The sequence below is a fragment of the Panthera pardus genome, unplaced genomic scaffold, assembly GCF_024362965.1.
Source record: "Panthera pardus isolate Hobbes unplaced genomic scaffold, ASM2436296v1 HiC_scaffold_16, whole genome shotgun sequence".
Taxonomy (NCBI): domain Eukaryota; kingdom Metazoa; phylum Chordata; class Mammalia; order Carnivora; family Felidae; genus Panthera; species Panthera pardus.
In genome coordinates, this window is record NW_026526721.1 from 102,755,354 (window position 1) to 102,779,716 (window position 24,363).

The following is a 24,363-nucleotide window of genomic DNA, read 5'->3' on the forward strand; positions in this document are numbered from 1 at the left end:
AATTAATGGGACAGCCACATTCATTCCTTAATGAAATACTCCTTTTCCAGTTTTTAGAACAAACTACTGACTCTCATTATTAATATGACTTTTATTCTAATATTACAATTGAGAATGTTTAAGGGTTAGGATCTTCTGACAATGAAAGACTTCAGCTTAAGCATATACATATCTGTAAACTTGCAATCAGTAAGCTGGAGCAGCGTCGCTCATGCTGCTAGAACATAGCTCCATAGGTACTCAGAAAATGCATTAAATTAAGAAGAAAGTAAAGGAAGGAAGGAGGGGAGGGAGGAAAGCAGGCATGGAGGCAATCCTGCTTTTGACATGCACCTTATAAGAGAGCGGCTGGTTTAGTTTTTAATTCGGGGGGCTCTTTCTAAAGTATTCCAAAGGTTCTCAGTCATGATGCTTGGATTTCTGAATGCTAAAGAGTCATGAAGGAGGTGGCTGAGTCACTGAAAGGAAGGGAAGGAACATACAGTCCCACTAACAAAATAGGAGAAATGTCATAGCACATAAGAGAAGTTCTGAAAGATGAGTATTTAGAGAAGGCAGAATGGAGGAAGGAAGCCAAGAGGAGAAGGGGGGGAGGGAGAGATGGAGAACTATATGAGTACTTTGTAAATGGTGGTTCATTTTATTCTTCAGAAGAACCCTATGAAGCTGGTACTATTCCCACGTCACAGATGAGAAAACTAAAATACAGAGATACTAGATCATTTGTCTCAGAATATAGTCTGTTGGTCGAAAAGCTGGGATTTGAACCCAGGAGTATTTGGTCCCAAAGTCCATAACCCTTTCCACCATGCCACGGTGGTTAAGTTTGGAAGCATGAGAAAACTCACATTTCAAACTGTTAATTTTGCTCCCCCAGAAGTAAGACCATCCTCAGCAGATGCACACCAGATCTCGCACCTGACAGCTGGCTGTTTTAAGTAAAATCTCACATCAGGTCTTCTCTCCTCCCTGGTATGCTGAACTCCAGATATATTCCAAACAACCTTTCTGGATCAATCAGTACAGCTTTTACCAAGTGATCCCATTCCCTTCCCTGTAATATTTGTCCCCAACCCTCCCAGGTTACCAAAGGGAATATACTCTTTTATTACTTTTAACTTTTATTGCCTCTAAAAGATTTCTACCTCAGCAAACATGGGCTCTTCAGTTATGCAACAGTTGCTTTATGATAATGATGACAAAAGGCCTGGTTCAAAATGTTCAATTGATACAATTATCATTACTTCAGATTCTTCTACTATTATATTCTAACAATTCTTTCTGGTTCTTTAAATTTTATTCCCCTTTCCGTAAGCCGTGGGGTGTCTTAACCATTTCTTATCTCACAATTTGTATTATCAGCATAAAGGGAGAATCCTCTTCGTGGGGAAAGAACATCATTTGAGGATTTTTTTTTAATATCCTCCTTATCTGTGGCTATATTTCATCTTCCCTTCCTAATGTTACTTGTGTCTTTGTTTCTTGATTTTCTCAGTGAATAAGTTTTTCTTTTATTGATCAATTCTCCTGGATTTTTAGTTTTCTATTTCATTAATTTCTGCTCTAATCTTTACTAGTTAACATAATTCTTTTGTAATTTTTTCCTAAGTTTCTTGGTTTGTACATTGTTTTGCAAAAAATACACTTAAGGTTCATGATTTCTGCTTATCTATACTCTCATGACTTTGTTACATATGATTTTTTTCTTCTTCTGTTTTTAAAGATTTTGTGGGAGCCTGGGTGGCTTAGTCGGTTAAGCGTCCTACTCTTGATTTCAGCTCAGGACATAATCTCACAATTCGTGGGATTGAGCCCCAGGTGAGCTGTGCACCGACAGCACGGAGCCTGCTTGTAATTCTCTCTCTCTTTCTCTGCCCCTCCCCTGCTTGGGCATGTGCAGCTCGCTCGCTCTCTCTCTCTCAAAATAAATAAACTTTAAAAAAAGATTTTGTAATCTCATCTGTTCTTCTCTTTAATCTATATTTAAAGTATTTTTAAATGTCTAGTTGTATATCAACGAGGGGGAATTTTTCTTGTTAATTTTATCCTCATTGTGCTTTGATAGATGATGTGATCTGTATGATTTCTGCCTTTTAAAATGTGTTGATTTTGAGGGCACCTGGGTGGCTCAGACGGTGAAGCCTGTGACTTTGACTTGGGTCATGAGCTCACAGTTTGTGGGTTTGAACCCTGCATCTGGCTCTGTGCTGACAGCTCAGAGCCTGGAACCTGCTTTGATTCTGTGACTCCCTCTCTCTCTGCCCCTTCCCTGCTCTTGCTGTCTCTCTCTCTCTCTCTCTCTCAAAAATAAATAAATATTAAATAATATAAAATGTATTGATTTTTCTTTTTTTTTAATTTTTTTTAATGTTTATTTATTTTTGAGACAAAGACAGAGCATGAGCAGGGAAGGGGCAGAGAGAGAGGGCAACACAGGATGTGAAGCAGGCTCCAGGCTCTGAGCTGTCAGCACAGAGCCCGAAGCGGGGCTTGAACTCACGGACTGTGAGATCATGACCTGAGCCGAAGTCCGACGCTTACCTGACTGAGCCACCCAGGCGCCCCTAAAATGTATTGATTTTTATCTTACAACCTAGTTAAGTTTTGAGAATGTTCTATGTTTAGATAGAAAAAAATATCTTTTTTCCACTTGAAAGTGAAAAGATACACATAAAGGTTTATCTGGGTGTGGTTATATTACACACATGTCATTTAAGATTATTTTTAAATTTTTTTTAACGTTTATTTATTTTTGAGACAGAGAGAGACAGAGCATGAACGGGGAAGGGTCAGAGAGAGAGGGAGACAGAATCCAAAGCAGGCTCCAGGCTCTGAACCATCAGCCCAGAGCCCCACGCGGGGCTCGAACTCACGGACCGCGAGATCGTGACCTGAGCCGAAGTGGGCCGCTTAACTGACTGAGCCACCCAGGCGCCCCAAGATTATTTTTAATGGTCTGGACGCTTCTGCCAACTGTACCAGTTTCTCCCCAACTGCAGTTGAAGTAATCACAAGGTCTCGTATCCATTTCACAAACCTTTGGCAGGGAGAAGTGAGACCTGTTTCTATGCTTCCACAAAGGTATAATCACATGGGGGGCGGGGGGGGGGGGGGAGGGTGAGTCAAGATCTAGTAAGAAAACTAGATAATGAATAATGAGACCTAAAAACTAGTGTAAATAGTATTGGCTGTACTATACAACAGGCTTGGTGACCCTGGACAAGTCACTTTTCAGGTTTTCTCTTTCCTCATTACCCCAATGGTGGAGTCTTACTTGCTCTGCCCACATTACGAGGTTTGTCAGGAGAAGCAGGGAGGTGAGGAATGCGAACACCACACAGTGATGATGAAATAAAAAATACTAGCAACGGGTGCAAATATTTAGATGCCGTACAGGAGAAGGACAAGGTAACATGTAAAAACGGCCAATACAGGCTCCAAAGAGCTCAGTTCCTCCTAGTGGTTTCCTTCCCCAGGTCCCAGCCACCTCCAGCTTCCTTTGGGGACACACTCCCTCCTGCGTGGAGAAAATCCCGCCCGATAACGTTAAGTCTCCCTCTTCGCGGCACCCGCAGCTTGGAACCTGCTGGAAGTGTGTTGTGAGCTGAGCAGAAACCTGCCAGCAGCTGAAATTCGCGCTCCAGCACAACCAGCCCGGGCCGAGCATGTGCAGTGCCTCCTCAAGCCCTGGGGGCTGACTGGCAGATGTTGCCCAAATGCTCATCAGTCAAAGGAGGCTCTGGGCCCCGGACGCCCCTGGGTCTTGGGCAGATCGTCTCAGGTGCGGAGTTATCAGGGCTGGGAGCCTCTAGGGCCTCGGCGCTCTCGGCAAAGCAGCCGCCACGTTAAATCTAAGCACCTTGCTCTCGGTAGAGAGGGGATCGATGGTGTTCTGGATGCTGGCTCCCAGGGAAGATGCATTTCGCCGGTCCCGCTCCTCCTCGGGAAGATAATTGAGAGCGGAGCGCGAGCGCTGGGCACGCGGGCCCCGGATCCGCGGGAGCCCGCGCCGCGCGTGTCTGCACCGGCGAGCCGCCTCCCAAGCCCTCTTTCCCCAGTTTGCTTTCCTGCCGCAGTCCGGGCCCACATTAATTCTCTTCACTTGTGAGTGAGCACACACAAGTTCCCCGGGCACGATCCTTCCATCTGTTTCCCCGGGGGAGTCCAGTTTTTCAACGATTAACCTCCCAGCCAAGGGGCGGAGGGAAGGTGGCGGGATGGAGGGAGTGGGGCGGGGAGAGGCGTTTTGCACGTTCAAAGGCACCAAAATTAGCTGCCGACGCTAAACGGGTTTACTTTCCTCGGTTTTTGACAAACAAATGCAGTGGGATGCCTGCTCGGCCGACTGCCGCCCCGGCCCCGAGCCCTGGGCTCACTCCTCAGCCTGCTGCCGAGTTTCGCTCCGCAGTCCTGCGCGGCATCCGCCGAGCTTCGCCCCCTTGCCCAGGTCTGCAGATGGATGGATGCTGGGCAGGCTTCCTTCCCCTGGTCGGGTTAACGCCGGCTTAGGCTAAAGCCCCAAAGCTCCCACGTTGGGCCTCCGGTTTATCAGCCCGCCCCCACCACCACTACCAAAGGACGTGCCCCTTTGGTAGTGTCGGGGCTCCCAGCCCAAGCGAGGGGGAGGACACCTCCCTATCCCCTCCTCCCCATCCGCGCGGCGGCTCGGGGTTTTACTGCAGCAGCCGGAGGTGACAGCGACGCCTTAGCCTCCTCCGTTGCTCTCAGAGCCCCGGCTTCCCCTGCATCCGGAAAGCGCCCCCTCCAGAGAGGCTGGTCCCCGGAGAAGTGCTAACGAGCTGCAGAAAACCAAATTTAAAAATGTAGAAGTCGCTGGGCTGCATTCCTCCGAGGACGAGCCTGATCGCCCAGGACTGAGAGTGGCAGTGTGTGGGAAGTTGGGACCGTAGAGCAAGGGGGGAGGGGAGTGGTGCAGCCGGCATTCTCTTCTGGAAGGAATCGCTGGGAGCAGTGCTGTTGGACACAAGTTTGCGTGGGAGTGTTTTCCTTTTGTCAATAATTAATCACCGGAATCAGTCTGGCAGAATTGGAGTTTTAGCAATAGTGCAGAGGGCGGGGCCGAACACCTAACTCCAGGACGCTCCGAGCCACCCGGCGCAGTGGAAAGCTGGCAGCAGCTGGGGAGGAGCCAAAGCCTGGGTGCTCACCTAAGCCGCAGGGAGATACACCCAACCGGGAGGTAAGCATCTTCCAAAATACATGCTTGAACGCTAAAGCAGATTTAGTAAGATAGAATTCCTGCCTTTGCAGGGGAAAAATTAATCCTAGCTTTAATGCAATTTATCAGTTTATTATTTAACTGCATTAAAAAATTAAGGATTGAATGGGTTTTTCCATTTGCCTTGAACTGTGTTAGAAACTAAGGTTTCAACTCAACAGAAGCCAAACTTTATTACTGAAACTTTCCCAGCCAAAAGAAGAGAAAATTACTTCGTTAATTACTTTCAGGATTTATCTTTGTGTAGTTCAGTAACTGTTCAGGGAAATATCATTGGGAGATGCTTGGTTTCATTCTTAAATATTCTAGTTTTATGTTCTTATACAATACTTTTTTTGCCCATAAAGCTACTTTAGGCAGTAATACACACAAGCCAACTGGCCAAAAAGTGATGAATTTCCAATAAGGAATACATTTTAACGTTTTCTCACGATTATTAAGCAATACGTATTCTCTCAAAGATGATGATGTGATTATTTATAACTAACCAGACTTCTAAACCCCAAGAGAAAGGAATAGTCAACTTCACCATGGAGGTGGGGTATGAGGAATAGGAAGAAAAGGGTTTTAGATATGAGCAGAGTCTCAACTAAAGTGATATTCAACTGGTTGGCGATTAATATATAGGAGTTCAGCCCTTGATTCAATAAAGAATTTGAAGAATTGTTAAATGTAAATCTTAGCCCTAAAACTACAAATAAATTCATCAGGGAAATGGGGAAAGTTGTTTTTCGAAAAGACATATAGTGGTGTGGTAGTTCTTTTGAATTAATGAAGAAATGTATGGTCATTTTTGCCTATGAACTTTTCAGATTAATGCATAGAACTAATGAGGTTTTCATAACTTGATTTGCACATTGTAACTATTCCTATGCTTTTAAAAACAGGCATCATTTTGATAAATTTCAATGGCGGTGATGGCCTTCTACACAGATTACTAGAGCAGCAATAAGCTCTCATCTGAAATGCACTATCACCCTCATTGTTCAAATATTTCCATTCAACTATTTAATAGCAATAAATTAAAAATGGTTTGTCAGACCAAATACATTTGGATACAAAGTTAAAAGTCAACCAGTCCTCAACTTCAGTTTTCTTAATCCACTGTTTATAAACTTGAAAATACTTTTATAAAAACTGCCTTTCATAATTCTGTATCTACTATGTCAGCATAAACTATTTTACCACCAAGTATACAAGGTGAAACACTTTCTCTAAAAAATTATCCAAATGGAACTCAACTTCCAGAATGGTGTGTAAGGAGCTCCATGAACCCACTCCTTAGCAAAACATCAATTGGTAAAGAGTATACATCAGCAACTAGTTAGTCTCTAGAAATTGTCCTGAGGAAATATAACAGATGAAGAAAACTTTATTCAAGACAGTCTACTAAAATTCAGTAAGAGCAGCAAGAGTGTGAGGCATTTGAGCCGCAACCTAGTCCCGGCCCACCTCCAGCTATGGGACCATGTTCCACTCTGGATGGGTGCCGCTGAGAACACAGGACTCCCTCTCAACTTGGATCCTAGTCTAGGGCTATGGTATATCCCTGAGAAAAGCAGGCTGCCGGCATCTTACCACCCCAGCTTTGTGTCGCAAAAGTCCTTTTCTAGAGTGGAGCAGGCAAGAGGTCTGAGGCTCTTCCTCCAACTATCCCCGATTCTTAAGGCCTGTGAGGAAAAACTCAACATCTAAAAGACAAATAAGCCATTTGAAAACGGGCAAGGGAATTGAATAGACATTTCTCCAAAGAAGACGTACAAACAGCCAATCAACACACGAAAAAGTGCTTACTATCAGTAGTCATTAGGGAAATGAAGATCAAAAGCATAAGACACCATTTCACACCAACCAAAGTGCCATAATAAGAAACAAACAAAAAAAAACCCAGATAACAGTTATTGGAGAAGAGGTAGAGAAATTGGAATCATCATACACTGCTGGTGGGAATGTAAAATGGTGAGCTGCTATGGCAGCTAGTTTGGTAGCTCCTCAAAAAGTTCAATATAGAGTAACCGTATAATCCAGCCCCATTCCACTTTTAGCTGTATATCCAAGAGAATTAGAATGTGTGTCCACGTAAGAACGTATACACAAATGTTTGCAGCACCATGACTCAACATAGCCAAAAATGAAAACTATCTAAGTGTTCATTGACTGAAAAATGGATAAAGTATGATACAGAATGGAACAACGGAATATTATCCAGCAATAAAAAGGAATGAAGTACTGATACTTGTTACAGCATGGGTGAACATCGAAAAGATTACGCTAAGTGGAAGAAGACCATATATTGTATGATTCCATCTGTGTTCCATATCCACAATAGGCAATCCTGTAGCCAGAAAGAAAGGGTGGAATTGTAGAAGAATAGAGGACAACTGGGGCGCCTGGGTGGCTCAATTGGTTAAGTGTCTGACTTCGGCTCAGGTCATGATCTCGTGGTTTGTGAGTTCAAGCCCCGCGTCAGGCTCTGTGCTGACAGCTTTCTCAGAGCCTGGATGCTGCTCTGGATTCTGTCTCCCTTTCTCTCTGCCCCTCCTCCGCTTACACTCTGTCTCTGTCTCTCTCAAAAATAAATAAACATTAAAAAAATTTTTTTTAAAGAATAGGGGACAACTGCTAAAGGATACAGGTATCTTGTTGGGGTGATGAAAATGGTCTAAAATTGACTGGTGATGTTTATATAACTGTGAGCATACTAAAAACCATTGAATTATATACTTTAAATGGGTGAATTACATGTTAATAAGACTTTTTTAAAAAATAAATTAGCCAAGATATTAAAAGAACAGATGGATTTAGAATTTGGACTTCATGAATCCCCACGTACCAGTAGATGTATAGTTTATATGAGGCTCTCTCCCAAGGACCACACTGAAATATATGACATAATTAAGAGTGGCACAGGTGTTACAGGGCTATGTGATTTGCGTATGTTTGCAAACCCACCAAGCTTTCCTCTGTTTAGAAATAAGTCAAGTGTCATTAAGGCAGGCCTAGAGAAAATTGGCTTGCAAATCCCCTACCTTTTTGGACTCACCAACCTACTCTATTAATTTAAGCCCAATGAAGCCAGTTGTTCCTCCCACTTCTAGATAAATCTAATCCTTTATCAGTTCTTCAGGCCACTTATTGAAAGAGGCCACACTAAGTGAGAGGAGGTTACTAAATCTCAGCCAAAAGTGAACTTTGTTACTCAGATTAGCCCAGTCTCGCTTACACTGGATTGGGCCCGGAAGTAGGAGTCTTGGGAGGAAAGGACGAGCTGGGGCAGCCACTAGGGTCCTCAAAGCACACTGACATGTCACTGCTGGGAAGCATCTCCTGTGATTGGGACAGTCTCAAATACAGGAGAAGCTCTCAAATAATTAATGGACTGCCTGATCTGGTCCTAAGAACCATGGAATTGGATGACAGCGTTTTGTCCAGAAATAAGAATATAAAATTGGTGAGTCTGAGTTTCGTCTGGCTGGTAAGCAGCACCTCAACTTGCTGCTAGAAACAGTTATAAGTACACTCAGACAAACCACGCCCTTACCCTTAGCTGTAGGGACTCAAGTAAGTCTGCCTGCTTCAGGAACACTCAAGATTTTCCATTCTCATCAGCACAGACTGATCCTTCCATGTATGTTTATTTTTTTTAACTTTCTTAAGTGTTTATTTATTTGAGAGAGAGAGAGTGCGCATGCACATGCACAGAAGACTGGCAGAGAGAGAAGGAAACAGAGAATCCCAAGTAGGCTTCGCCCTGTCAGTGCACAGCCTGACACAGGGCTCGATCTCATGAAACATGAGATCATGACCTGAGCTGAAATCAAAAGTCAGACGCTTAACCACATGAGCCATCCAGGCGCCCCATGCCATGTATGTTTAGAAAAGCATATCATGCTGATAAAAATGGGTTCTATGTGACTTTTGACCATCAAAGTTTTGTAGAGGTCCTTTTGTCATATTTTAGCCAATTAGAATTTTTAAAAAAATTTTTTTTAATGTTTATTTGCTTCTGAGAAACAGAGAGAGACAGAGCATGCGCAGGGGAGGAGGAGAGAGAGAGAGGGAGACACAGAATCCAAAGCAGGCTCCAGGCTCTGAGCTGTCAGCACAGAGCCCAACACAGGGCTCAAACTCACGAACCATGAGATCATGACCTGAGCCAAAGTCAGATGCTTAACTGACTGAGCCACCCAGGCACCCTGCCAATTAGAAGATTTATATAAAATAATTGTAACTGTAAATGTCCAACCAGTTGTCTATAAATTAAATATATGTAAAAAAAACCCTTGATCACAGTTATTATTTATTAATATTACTTTGATCAGGATTAATAATTCATTTATCCAACAGATATTTATCGTGCACCTATCCTGTGCCAGAACAACTCTAGGCCCTGAATGAGTAATAAACTAAGCTCCCTTGAGGAGCTTAAATTCTAGAGGGGACATCAGCCATTTAAAGAATTATTTTAAAATAATAATTATTATAATAAGTGAATTTTATAGCATATGAGCAGAGAAAAGGGCTCTGGAGAAAAATTAACCAGGGAAGGGAATGAGGTGCAGTTTTAAACTGTGGCATCAAGCTAGGAAGTAAAATTATATAATTAGATAACGTAAAGATTGTGTACAAACTTGGCCACATGTCTCTGAGACAGACCATGAAGATTCCCCCTGGGAGTCTTGGTTTCCCCTTCCCATCAGCATTATTTTGCTACCTTAGATTTGCTGCTGTTTCAGTAAGGAAAATATTAGCCTCAACAAATTCCAAGCAGGTACAAGGAAGACATAGCTAATACCTGCTCTAAAGAACTATAACCTAAATAAAACACCGCCTTATGATAACAAAAATTCTCGTTGAAGGAAATCATTAGCCTGGGCTTTCGGTTTTCTTTTGCCTTTCTCTTTTGCTTTGCCCTGGATTCTTGTAGTCTGCCAGAGGACTGTGTGGTAAATAATTAAGAACTGCTCTCCCAAAGTTAACATCTTTTTGAAGAGTGAGAGGGTAGGGGAGAGGTTGAGGGGAAGAAAATTTTCAGGCCAACTTGGAGAGGTGAAAGGAGAACAGATCTTTCAAAATTAGAGAACAGAGCATGGAATCCCACAGATCACTTGATAAAAGGTGGGGGAAAGCAACCAGAGTGTCCACTTAGCTGGACTGTCCCAGAATCTCTACTCAAGTCACCTGTTTTAAAAGATACCTGAGGACACATTGTTCAGTAAAATACAATGGGTGTGGCAGCTTTCCTGGAATAGAGCTTTTAGAAAATGGCTTAAAAGAGAGCAGGGACTTGATTTTTTTAAGTCAAAAAAAGAGCATTTATTTCAGGCTTAGAGGAGAAGAATTTAAGCATGTTCAGAGTCAAGTTAGAAATAAGTCAAAAGAATCCCTCCCTGTTGGGGCACATGGGTGGTTCAGTTGGTTGAATGGCCAACTCTTGATTTCAGCTCAGGTCATGATCCCCGGGTCTCAAGCCCCGAGTCGGGCTCCTTGCTGACTATGGAGCCTGCTTAATTCCCTCTCCCTCTGCCCCTCTTCCTCACTTGCACGCTCTCTCTCTGTAGAAAGTGGCCAGAGGAGAGTGACCGTGTCAGTCTTATTCATAGTTTATATCTCCAGCATACTCTTGATGAATAGTTGATTGGATGGATGGATATGTAGATTAATGATCTGCCAGGTTAAGATCAAAGGTGTTTGCACAAAGAGACAGTATAGCAAGAGTGGTTAAGAGTTGTGTACTCTACATTAGTTGTGAGACTTTGCACCAGCTTTTAAATTTCCCAGTGTCTCAGTTTCCTCATTTGTGAAACAGTTATAGAAATAGTGCCTCCATTATAGTGTTATTAGGCGAACTACATAAGGCAATACATATAAAGTGGTTAGCAAAGTTCTGGGACATAAGTTGTTCAATAAATAATCCCTGCGATTGTTACCAAAATAGAATGGTAGTTTCCTGGGTGACAGTTTGCTATTTAAACATTGCATCCCTACCTTTTCAGCTCCATTAGAAGATCAAAGGTTGTCAAGTAGGAATTCCAAGCTAATGTGATCATTTTGAGTTCAAGATCTCTGAAAAGATTCAAAAGTGAATTTGGGAATTAATAGAAGTAGAATATTGAACAAATAAATTAAAAGGACTAGCAAAAGAAAGAAGGAAACAAGCTCAAAATGTTACTTCCATGGCAATTTTTCTGGAGCAATAATAACTCTACTGTCCTCACACTCAGACCTCTTCTTTAGGTGACCAAAGTGCCAGCTCATCCCTGTTCTGCAACATGCTTGTGCCTCATAGAATGTCATGCCCCACAGGCATCAATAAATGTTTGCTCATGCAGAAGAAAGAAAAGTGAAAACAAAATTTGAAGTTGAGTCTTATCTAAACCTAGAGAGTGTGGGGTACCTGGGTGGCTCAATTGGTTAAGCATCTGTCTTCGGCTTAGATCATGATCTCACAGTTCGTGGATTCAAGCCCCGCATCAGGTTCTGTGCTGATAGCTCAGAGCGTGGAGCCTGCTTCTGATTCTGCATCTCCCTCTCACTCCGCCCCTCCCCAGCTTGTGCTCACTCATGCTCTCTATCAGAAATAATAAATGAATAACTTTTAAAAAATAAATAAATAAACCTAAAGAGTGTTATAGTATCTTTTTCATTTCTTTTGAAAATCGAATAATCCGTTTTTTGTGTGAGATCTTTAGTCAGAATTATCATAGTATCTCCTCATAGACAGTTCCCTCTTACCTTCTAACTGAGGCCAAAGGCCGGCCTATGACCAACCTATGGAAACCCAGCGTCTTTACTGCCTCCTTCTACTTCTGTCAGAGAGAATTCACACTGTCTCTTTCCTAACCATGGAGGAATGTCATGTTTTTCATCTTCTGTTAAGAATAGTAAACTGCTTGCCCCTTACTAACCCATCAACTGGGGAGTCGTTTTTAAGTAAAATAAGCTTAGAATTGCTTTATTGATGGGAAAAAATAGGCATAGAAAGAATACATAACTGACCCAAATACTTCAGTTACCAACTCTTTATTCCTCGAGGTTGCAGATACTTTACTCCACAAGGGAGATCTTGGTCCTTAAATTTTTAATAAGATATTTTATTGACTAAAATTTTAAACAAAGAAAATAAATCAATCAGGTTGCCCTAGTTCTGGTTTCGAAGGGCAGGAAAATCAGGTTATAATTTAGGACAAAGGAGTTGTTCCACAGGTTTCCTCCATTTAGGAGAAAACAAACATTGATGCAAACACAAAAGAGGTGATATGGTACCCCTATGAACTTCCGGAGTGAAGTCTTTCTCCTAGACTCATGGGAGTCACCATTTGACCCACTTAGCTCGTATGTCTCTGAAGGGTCCAGTAGAGTCACTTGAAAGGAATCTCTTTGGATTGGAAATAAGATGCATGTAGAAAATAAGAGGAACAGGTAATAAATGTGATTAAAGTTATTCTCTCTGAGCCCTTACTCTCTGAGCTCCCCGAAGCATCCTTTACCAATGTTGTGTTTGCTGTATCACCTTCACAGCAACGCAGAGATAATCATTTTTGTGCTACTGACAACCTAACCAATGTTCCCAGAGGTTAAACAACATTCTGAATATCGCACAGTAGCAAACTCCAGTTTGCCAATTTCAAAACCCACACTTTTGTTATGGCAAAAAAACAATTTAATGAAGCAAATCATTCTCTAGTGGGATATTGAATTCTGTTGTAGAAATAAGATCTTAGATTTGATGAAATCTTAGTAATTTCTTCTTAAAACCTTCCTGCTGATTGGTAACAACCCTCAGAAGGTGTGGTTCAGTCTCTGCTTGAACAGTTTCCCTAATGGAAATCTCACTCCTTCAACCAGGCAATCGTTTCCCCTTTAGATAGCTCTTATTGTTTAAAGTTTTTCCTGAGATTCACCTCTGAAAACAATAAAACAATTCCAAACCTTCACCTCCATGATAGCCTGTAACACATTTAAAACACAAGTTTCTCTCTCTTCAAATCTTCTCTCAATGTTGCCCTTGAAAACCTTCCAGACGTTCTCTATCTAACTTTCTTTGGCTGTGCTCAACCTGCCGCAGTAACCACTCATACCAGCTGGAAAAAAGATGCTAATCAAAGCAAAGAGTTGCAGCCCCCTCTTGTCATCCACGGCACAGTACTTCTGTAGATACAGAAGAATATTGGCACTGCAGTCTGAATGTATCCCCCCAAAATCCATGTTGAATCGGAACCCCCAAAGTGATTAGGAGGTAGGGGCCCTTCAGAGGTGCTTAGGTCATAAGAATGGAGCCCCCTCATGAATGGGATTAGTGATCATATAAAAGAGGCTCCAGAGAGATCTCTTGCCCCTTCCACCATGTAAGGACATGTTAGAAAGTGCCAGCTATGAGCCGGGAAGAGGGCCTTCACCAGAAAGACAGTGATGCTGGCACCTTGATCTTGGACTTAGTCTCCAGAACTATAAGAAATAAATCACTATTGTTTATAAGCTACCCAGATTGTGGCATTCTATAAAAGCCCAAATGGACTGAGACAATTAGATCACTTTTATTTGCCAACCTTTCCACAACACTAATGGCTCATAATGAACTTGAAGTCAATTTAAATTCTTTAGTGTTTTTTACTTGAACTGATCATAGGCCACATTTCCCTCCATCTTACCCTTGGACAATTAACTATTTTTTCAGCGTTTTTTTTTTTTAAGTTTATTTATTTATTTTGAGAGCAAGAACTCCTGTACATGAGTAGGGGGAGGGGGCAGAGAGAGAAGAGAGAGAGAATCCCCAGCAGGCTCTGAACTGTCAGCATGGAGACTGACATGGGGCTTGATCCCATGAACTGTGAGATCATGATCTGAGCTGAAAGCAAGAATCAGACACTTAACTGACTGAGCCACCCAGGTACCCCCAACTGACTTTTCGAACTGAAGAACACGACTTTATATTTCCCCCAAAGTTTGACCATACTTGGAACTCTGTAATCTGCTGTATTTTACAACTCCACCCCATAACTTGGACTTATATGCAAATTGTCTTTTTCTTCCTTTCTTTCTCTCTCTTTCTTTCTTTTGCTTTCTTGCTTTCATGTCTATTTATTTTTGGGAGACAGAGCATGAGTGGGGGAGGGGGAGAGAGAGAGAGAGAGAGAGAGAGACAGAATCCCAAGCAGGCTCCAGGCTCTAAGCTGTCAGCATAGAGCCCAACACAGGGCTTGAATCCCAAATTTATGTTACTTTACCAATTATGAAGCTCTTTCACAAACATTTCATATGATTCTTACAACTACCCTGTAAATGAGATACTTTTGTCATCCTATATGTGAGGACAAAGATTCAGAAAGACTGTCTGACTTGCCAAATGTGACACAGCTAATAAATAAGAAATTAAGAAACAAGCCTTCGGCCTTCTGACTCTGTTTCCAGTGACTTTTCAAAACCTGATTTTAAATACAATAATTAACTTCACCTCTTTCCTTTTTCTACAACCTCCCTGCCCTCCACATGGATATCAACAGAGACTAATTAAAATCAAAAAACATTCTCTACAAACAAAATCTCGCTCAGAAACCCACTATGTAAAGCAGATTACAAGCTGGTTGCTCTGCTAGAAGAGAGGTATAAGCCTCTTAGCCTCTAACTCTGTCCCAGTTGGGACCTCCCCTAAACCCTGCTATGGATGGTAATGTGGCACCTTATAGTCCTCCAAGTACATTCAGATGTCACTAGCCAATGGCATGTTCTCAAACTGTAACCTTCTCTAAAAATAATTTTTAAAGTATGGCTAACTTTTCATGCCTTATTTTTATAATACAATCTAGAATTTTGTGGGAAATCGTTTAGCAGGATGGAACAGAATTGTTTTGACATGGAACAGAATTGTCTTATTTATTTATTTATTTTTAGATTTTATTCATTTTTTTAAATTTATTTTAAAGAGAGAGAGAGCATGCGCATGTGGAGGAGAGGGGCAGAGGGAGGGAGAGAGAAAATCTCAAGCAGGCTCCATGCTCAGCGCAGAGCCTTTCGCAGGGCTTGACCCTGTGACTCTGGGATCATGAACTGAGCCAAAATTAAGAGTTGGACACACAACTAACTGAGCCACCCAGGCACACCAACATGGAACAGAATTATTTTAAAGTTTGAAGGCAACTTTGGGTTAATTCCCATCTTTATTTCACAGATGAAGAAACAGCAACCCAGAAAAGAGAAGTAACCCACACAGGATCATTCCATAGAGGCACAAGGGCAAGAACCCAATCTGGACCCTCCCTGGCAGGTAAATTCTTCCAATTAGAGCATGGAATCGCCCTTTTAGAAATCTGACCCTTTTGAAACAATATGACATCTTTAATAACATGGAGCTTCTGGTTCTCACATAAGCAACCAACAAACATTTATTATACACTTGATATTACAATGGCATTTAAGATAATATAAAGGAATAAAATGTGGCAATTAGCTTTAGTAATGAGGCCTTGAAGCAGCCGTTCTCAGTTTACAGACATCAAGGCCCCTTTGAAGTGTAGGTAGAAAATGTTTATGCAAAATTTGCAAACATTTTAAGGGGTTTATAGATGCACCCCACCACCGAGTGCTTAACCTCCAGGTGAGGAACCTCTCTCTAGCTCAGTACAAGTGCCAGGGTCAGCACTGTATAGCTCCAACTACTTTCTTATTTATGGGTCTGCTGGTTAAAGGCTGCTTCTGTTTCAGTATCCTTCATCTTTTATTTAAATGGAGCCGCATCCTATCCTGAAGACCTTTGATACAAGAGAGGAGTAAATGTCTTAGTATCTAATTAACTAGATGGGACAAATTGAGAAGTATAAAATGAAAACATTTTCTTTCCAAAATGTTAACTGTGAAAGTGAGGATGATCCATGCTTATAATGGGACATTCATTTCCCTTCTGTTTCTTTAATTTTTAAGAAAGTAAGAAAAGAAAAGAAAAATAAACCTAGATTTCGACTAGTTGCCTGGCCACTTTTATGAAATCTATGGTAAACGGGAAAAAGAGTAGGGGTGGGGACAAAAAGAAATAGATTTATCTTCTAAATTGATTGTTTCTTAATCCTTCCCTTTGCCATAATGTTTTCAGAGATTGATGATCCTGAAATGGTTGGCCACAATTTCTTCATTTCAAAATAATTTGGGAAGTTCCAATATTACCTTAAAGTTATTGATAATGAGGCCTGATTTTAAAATTCAAAAAACACTCCTTGGACATTAGCATGTGCAGAGCATTGTCACAGGAAGCAAGTGCAGTGTGACAGAAAGACCACTTTGGAGTGAGAGAATCCTAGGACTGAATCCCACTGTCATTTCCTCCTTGGCTTTAGACAATGAGCAAGGTACAAAAAGATAACGAACTTCAGTTTTCTTTTTTTTTCTTTTTTTTTTTTTTTAACTTTTATTTATTTTTGAGAGACAGAGAGAGACAGAGAACAAGCACGGGAGGAACAGAGAGAGAGGGAGACACAGAATCTGAAGCAGGCTCCAGGCTCTGAGCTGTCAGTACAGAGCCTGACTCGGGGCTCAAACCCATGAACCATGACATCATGACCTGACCCGAAGTCAGTTGCTTAACCTGAGCCACCCAGGCACCCCTCAGTTTTTGTATCTTTAAAATGAGGTGATGTATTTTTTATCTCCTTTTGACAGCCACACCAGAACTGAATAAATGTACTAGAGAAGAATCTCTCTAAAAGTGGCCTCTAATGTGATAACTGATAAAGTTCAGATGATTTGTCTTACAGATGAGCTCATTCTCTTTTAATCTATGCCTGGTGTCCATAGCTAAGGCTATGATTAGTAGGATTAGTATAGTGTATAGTGTGTAGAATATAGTGTGTAGTCATCATAACAGTTAATGTTCATTTAGCCCTTCTTATGTATTATTCTAATACCTTACACGTTTTCATCTTGCCAGAAATTTTATGATGTTCTATTATGATTTCTAATTTCCAGTTGAGGAAACTGAGTTGGAGTGGGTAACTTAGCCAGGATCAAAGCCAGACATGATCCAGAGCCAGAGCTCCATTCTCACCACACTGCCTCTCAGTGAGATTCTCACCCAGCTCCCCGTGTGGTCACTGTGAGACTTTTGCCCTCAGTTTCTTCATCCTTCATCACTTAAGTTAAGCATCTAGCCAGTGCCTGCTGCAGTGGTGCCTAATAAATGTTTCTGTTCCCTGAAGAGAGTTCCACATTATAAAATTCTAGGGTTTTTAAAGAGCTCTTAATTTGTTTCCCAGGGCTGTGGTAACAAAGTACTACAACGTTGGTGGCTTAAAATAAGAGAAATGTATTCTCTGATAGCTCTGGAGGCTAGGAGTCTGAAATCAATGTGTCAGCAGAGCCACACTCCCTCCAACGGCTTTAGGGAACATTTTTCCTCTGTACCTCCCTTGCTGGAATTTTAGCTACAAAGACCCTTTTCCCAAATAAGGTCACATTCACAAGTTCCAAGATGTGGACGTATGTTTTTGGGGATCCACCACTCTTAGGGGATTCCCTCTGGTATTCTTGACCAACAAGCCCTCATTTATCCAAAGAGGGAAAAGAACATTTCATCTCACCCAGTTTAGGTGTATAGTTAAATTGTTTATAAAATCTGCCAGTTGAAAATATTTTTCTTAATGTACCCACTTGCCGCTAACCTTCTCACATTTACTTGAACATCAGCAAAGTTCTTAGGAAACGAATAAGCGTTACCCATTTAAAAGAACAAGCGTGGAGCTCAGCGCTTCTCCGCTTTTCACTAGAATCACACAAGGCATCCGTGCACCTGGAGAATAAAGCCAGCAATAATATGTCCACATACTAGGAGAATGAGAAATCCACTTGGCTCAATTGTCAACGAGAATTTTTTCTTTTAGTATGTCATTTAAGTAACTCAATTCTAAGTACAAGATCATAAGATCTAATTAGAGTAATTTAATTTACTAAAAGCAACAACATTTTCTGACATAACTCTATAAACACCTGCCTTTCCTTTCTCCCCTTCTCATTTTACCCCTCCAATTCCTATCCAAGAAACTAGCTGACCTAGAATCCCAACCAACTCAGTAGGGAAATGCCCCTGGTTCTGGGGGTTGGCAGAGAAGATACCTCAACAATGCTATGTCAATCTCCATGACGCTTGGAGTCAGCCTGGCTTTCCACTCATTTGCCTAAAAGCAGTGATAACTGAGACACAGAAGTAGCTCAGTTGAGGGCAGTGAAAAGGCAGCAGACCATATTACTACTGTCACAAAAATTACACCTTTGGAAATTCAGTGTTAGTGGTCACCAAAATAAGAAAAATACCGAACTCATCACCAGGAGCATTCCAGACAGTATGATAAGAAGTAAAAAATAAGCCAGAAGAATGAGAAGGAGGAGGGAGCAGAGGAGGAAGAACAGAAAAATAAACAAAAACAAAGTTTTATGAGCAAATATTCAGTATTATCAAAAAAATAAATAAATTTGCAAAGAAAACTACAGTTAGGAAACACTGTCGAAGTATCTTGGTTGCCCAGCTGCCTATGCAAACAGATTTCCTTTGACAGAACTCTGGGAACAAGTGCTCAGCAGGTATGATTTTGACACATCAGTGTTGCAGTAACTCACCTTCTTCGGCCTCAAATTGTTCCTTGGAAATAAGCTTTCTGTTTCTGATGACATATCAATTATAATGAGGATAGGTGGGGATGGATAAAGGCTTCATGGTCAGACTTCTAGCTCCTAAGAAAACAGGGTCCTTTGAAACAAACAGTAAGCAAGTAGTTCCTTTACCAAATTGTGGGTTTTATGGCTAAGAGCTGGGGAAGAAAAGAGAAAGGCAGAACTGTTATGATGTGCATGGAACACAGTTGCCTAGAAAGGGGTTTATAATGATAGTAGAAAAGTTTCAATCAAACAATTTAACCACTTTTCCACTCTTACTCCTTTGTAAGTGCTCGTTGTCAAAAACGAATCAGCATATCATAATTACAGTTCCTACAAGTACTATATTCTGTATATTGTATGCCAAATTTCACTGATACCAAGAATACACCTAAATATGTCAATCCTCCTCTCAGAAGCTTCTTTGTAGTTTGGCAGTTCCCAATTTTCCTCTTATACCCTGCAAGTCAAGAAAAAGGGAACCCCGTTGGGACCTTGCAATTATTATTTGAAGACATCTGGGGTTATTCATTTACTCAGCTTTGGATAGTACATCTGTGTGATTTTGCTCAACTAGTCATGCCCCACTATGAATTGAGAACCTCAATGACTTTTAATGACAAAAACCATATATTGTTCAGACTGTTTCCAAGTGTATTTTTAAATTTCAGTTCTCCATAATGTTTAGAGTTATTCATTGACATTTAAAATTTTTTTAAGTTTATTTTTGGTGGGGGAGAGGCAGAGAGAGAGAGGGAGAGAAAGAATCCTAAGCATGCTCCACACTGTCAGTACAGACCCTGACACAGGGCTCAAGCTCATGAACCATGAGATCATGACCTGAGCCAAAACCAAGAGTCAGAAACTCAACAGAATGAGCCATCCAGGTGCCCCTGACATTTAAAATTAATTGCAATAAGATACACTACATGTAACATAAAATTTTACTATCTTAACTATTTTTAAATGTACAGCTCAGTAGTGTTAGGTATATTTGCATTGCCGTGCAACCAGTTTCTGAAATGTTTTCATCTTGTAAAACTGAACATAACCATGCCCATTGAACAACTCTCAGTTTCCCCCTTCCTCTAGCCCCTGGTAAGACCACCATTCTACTTTGTTTCTATGAGTTTGACTACTTTAGATATTTCCTATAAGAGAAATTATACATTTGTCTTGCTGTGACTGGCTTATTTCACTTGGCATAATGTCCTCAAGTTTCATCCATGTGGTAGCATGTGCCAGAATTTCCTATTTTTTAGGGATGAATAATATTCCATTATATGTATATACTGCATTTTATTCATCCATTAATCTGCCAGTGGACATTTGAGTTGCTTCTACCTTTTGGCTCTTACGAATAATATGGGTGTACATTTAATGACTTAATTATTTTTAATGACTTTAAGGCCACTGTTTGTGTGGCAACTCTGTTTACTTTTTACCTCTGAAAACAACTTGGCAGACCTTGGGAATAGTATCTTCAGAAGGAAAGGGCCACCCAGAAGCTATAGTCTTTCCTCTTTCCTTCTTTATAGGATAACAGGGTTTCTTCTTTCTTTAATAAAATAGTAATACAGAGGTTCATCTTAAGAAATGACATTATAGTTAAAAGCTTGGCTTAGAAGCCCTACTCTCCACTCCAGTATTGGCAGAAATAAATAGGCATACTTGCTCTTTTTCTTTTTGTTATTATTTATTTTTTAATGTTTATTTATTTTTGAGAGGGGAGGGGAGGGAGAGAGAGAGGGAGAGAAAGAGAATCCCAGGCAGACTCCATGCTGTCAGTGCAGAGCCCAACATGGGGCTCGATCCCATGAACCATGAGATCATGACCTGAGCCAAAACCAAGAGTCAGACATTTAACCGATTAACCCACCCGGGTGCCCCACTTGCTCTTTTTCTATATGAGTAAATGAAAGGACAACAGGAATAAGACAAGATATATCATCTCCCCTAGTGCAAATTTCTCTTCTTATTGATCTACTCAACATTAATGTACTTCCTGCTCTTTTTTAGTTTTGAAATATTTATCTTCTTTTTGGTAGCTACCCAACACAGAGACTGGTTTAGTATGAATAGTTTATTTCTTAAATTATTTTGAAATTTTCTGTTAAAGTCAAATTCCAAATTTTCTTTCCCAGGCAGATGTCCTTAATTCACAAATCCCTCTGGAATCTGTCAGCAAATGCCAAACAACAAGGATTACTTTGAAATTACAGTTACTCAATACATGCCATGCTGTCCAGTGGTCTCAGGTCTCAGTTGAGAGTTGGACTGGAAACACATGTTTTCTATTGTTCTGCTTTTATTTAGTGTCAGTTAAATTTGGAGGTAATAAAGTTGGTCCAGATAGCCACAAAAACACTCTGCTTTCCTGTATGATTCAAACCAACACTGTACCAACAACAACTTGGCTAAACTGCTAGTGAGACTTTTTCCTTTTAGTACTATTTCAGTAACTCACTTCTAAGAACGAGAGTAGAAGGCTTAGAGTAACTTTTGCCCAAAGCGGTAACATCCTTTGACTTATAATTGTTTGTTCCTTCCTCTCTGAGGAATCTAGAGAATTGTTCAAATCCATCACTTCTGGTCTGACTTCCAATATTAACCCTGGTATCAGCGTGAAGAATTGGTTGCCAAAGGACGGCTGGAGCATATTCTAAGATGGAAGGGAAATTCACATGAAAATGTTAAGCAAGGATGGAACTTTCTATGAGGTGCAGAAAACATTGGCGTCATCCACAGAAAACTTAGAGCAAGATATCTGGAAAAGTGAGAAGCCAATAAACTGCTATTATGCCTGATTCTTACATAGACATGATAGGAGGTTTTGCCATTAATCATAGGAACTTTGTGTCTTTGTGAATCAAATCATGTTCATATAAAGAAGCAGCTGTTGATTAGGTCCCCAAGACAAAAACTATTACTTAAGGTTGGGCAGGGCACAGCCCACACAGTGGTATGTGGTAACCCTGCCCAAGATATTTGAAAATGTGCTTGGAGATTGCGGTGCCTTTCAAGCAGTGGTTTGTGGTCATCGCTATATATGTGTGTTGTTTTATTTTTTATTTTTTCAAAAACATTACTAGGCAATCCAACTAGCAAACACAAATAAGGGTTGAGGTTTTCTTTTCCCTATAAAATATACAAAGCACTCCGTTATAGACAACCGTTATTTCACAAAGACTCTTTGACTTTATAACAAGAAAATCTTGCAAATAGTTTAAAGCAGTACCAATTCATAAGACACAACAACAAATACTACTATGACTATGACTTCTAAAGAGCTCACAACCTATCCCTACATTCTTTACATCAGTGAGACAGACTTAGAGACAATTATGAATTATCTTTATTTTACACAGAAGCGCTGTGACCCAGAAGATTTTGGAACTTGTTCAAGGACACAAAGTAAAATGAATGAATTAATGAATGAATGATGACAAAACAGTAAAGCTGAAACAGAATTCAGGTCTTCAGATGTTCTCTCATCCTGTGATTTTTTTCTATTAGAACAATTTTTCTACCTACCAATCTTAAATTATTACTCACCTAGAGTAAGCACTTGTAAAAGCCATTTTAATGGGCTTTAAAACCACTTCAAAAGTAGTTTTTTGTTCCCCACAGAGTCTGTGAACTTTTAACAGTATGAGAAGGAAAGAAAAAAAAAGCATTTGTTACACTGAAAAAAATTTAGTACCAGCTTCTTCTTTCCTTCCTACAAAAAGACAGATTGTACTGAATTTATAAAAAACAATCTGCCTAAACCTCCTTGCCTGAAAGCAGACAATGAGAATTCATCACTACCTTTTATGTACCCCACATTGTGCTGTGGAAATATTAAATAAGTACAGGTGTGATCCCTGCTCTCACCCCACTTACAATCCAGTCAGCCATCCATCCAGCCATCCAGCTTATCAGCCAGCATACAAGTATCCCACATTGCAGACAGTGGAGATAAAGAGCTGACTGGGGCATAGTCACAGTTCTCAAAGACCTCATAGTCTAGGGGAGAAACAGACTGTACATGGCTAATTATAATATGGTGTAAGTGCTAAAACACTGCTCTAGTAGTAACACATAAAAGAAAGCAATATATTTCCCTTGGGAAGGGTAGTCTCTTGGGAATGTTTCATAGAAGGGAGAATATAGGAGCTAGGATTATGAAAGTAATCAGGATTATGTCTAGAAGAGAAAGGGCACAAGGGCATTTCCAGAAAAAAAAAAAAAAAGATGAACAAAAGCATAGAAGCTTAAGAGTAAATGGAATTTAGCAGGAGAGTTCAGAGATGCTACTGGAGAGGTAGAGAAATCAAACTCTGAAGGTCCTCAGAGAAATGTTTCATATCATAGGAAATGGAGAGCCACTGAAGGGTTTCAAGCAGAGAAATTAATCTGTGATTTTAGAAAGTTAATTCCAGCAGCAGGATGGAAGATTTTAAGGTGAAAAGGAGATAAGTTGGTAGGCGATTTCATTAGTTCAAGCAAGAGATGGAGAGAATCCATAGCACTGCCCAATAAAATTTGCTGCAATGATGAAAATGTTCTACATCCATGCTGTCCCATATGGTAGCCATGAGCCACATGTGGCTACTGAGCACTAAACATTTAAATTGCCACATGTGACTAGTAGCTGCCATATTGGACAGTGCAGAGGCATCTCAGAGAAGCTGGCACTTGAGTTAAGCCTTAAAGGAGGGTTTTTCCAATTGGTGTAGCTCACAATTGGGATATTTTTCAATCACCAAAGAGAATAACATGGAATACAGTAGAGCTAATCAAAGAGAATAGAATAAAAAAAAAAAGCATGCACTGCAGAATAATATTGTTGAGAGATGTTTGTTTCCGTTATGTAGCTGGGTTTGTGTGTGTGTGTGTGTGTGTGTGTGTGTGTGTGTGTGTGTGTGTGTACCCTGGATCACAATGTAAATGTACTTTCCCTCTCCATTCTGCGTAAAAATGTTTGAAAGCCATGCCTTTATGAAAGGGTATGATTTAACTATGTTCAGAGTTATTAGGAAAATGTTTCCAGAAGCGCAGAGTTTAAGTTCATTGGAGTTTAGAATAGGGAATAGGGATAACTCTGGACCTTTCAAGACTTTCTTAATTACTCTTTTGCCTTCCAAAAATTAATAGACTTTATTATTTAGAACAGTTTTAGACTTACAGAAAAGTTGAGAAGATAGTACAGAGTCTCCACATGCCCTGTACCCAGTTTCCCCTACTAATATCTTACATTAGTATGACACATGTGTTACAATTAATGAGCCAATGTTGATATGCTATTCAGTAAAGCCAGTATGTTACTCGTATTTCCTTGGCTTTTACCTAGTATCCTTTTTTCCTTTCCAGGATTCCACCCGGAATAACACATTGCATCTAGTTGTTGTGTTTCCATAGGCTCCTTTGAGCTATGACAGTTTTTCACACTTAGCTTGTTTCTGATGACCTTGAGAGTTTAAGGGGTACATATTCTACAGCATGCT

At 40.6% G+C, this 24,363-nt stretch overlaps 1 protein-coding gene across 1 annotated transcript in view; it reads left to right on the forward strand.

Moving 5' to 3' along the window:
• The first annotated feature begins 4,316 nt into the window (after positions 1-4,316).
• Positions 4,317-24,363, forward strand: part of SPTSSB (serine palmitoyltransferase small subunit B) — a 29,631-nt gene continuing 9,584 nt past the window's right edge. Inside the window, exons 1-2 of the mRNA XM_019440488.2 lie at positions 4,317-5,200; positions 15,408-15,503. The gene's annotated coding sequence lies outside the window, so the exon portion shown is untranslated. The remainder of the gene's footprint in view (positions 5,201-15,407; positions 15,504-24,363) is intronic.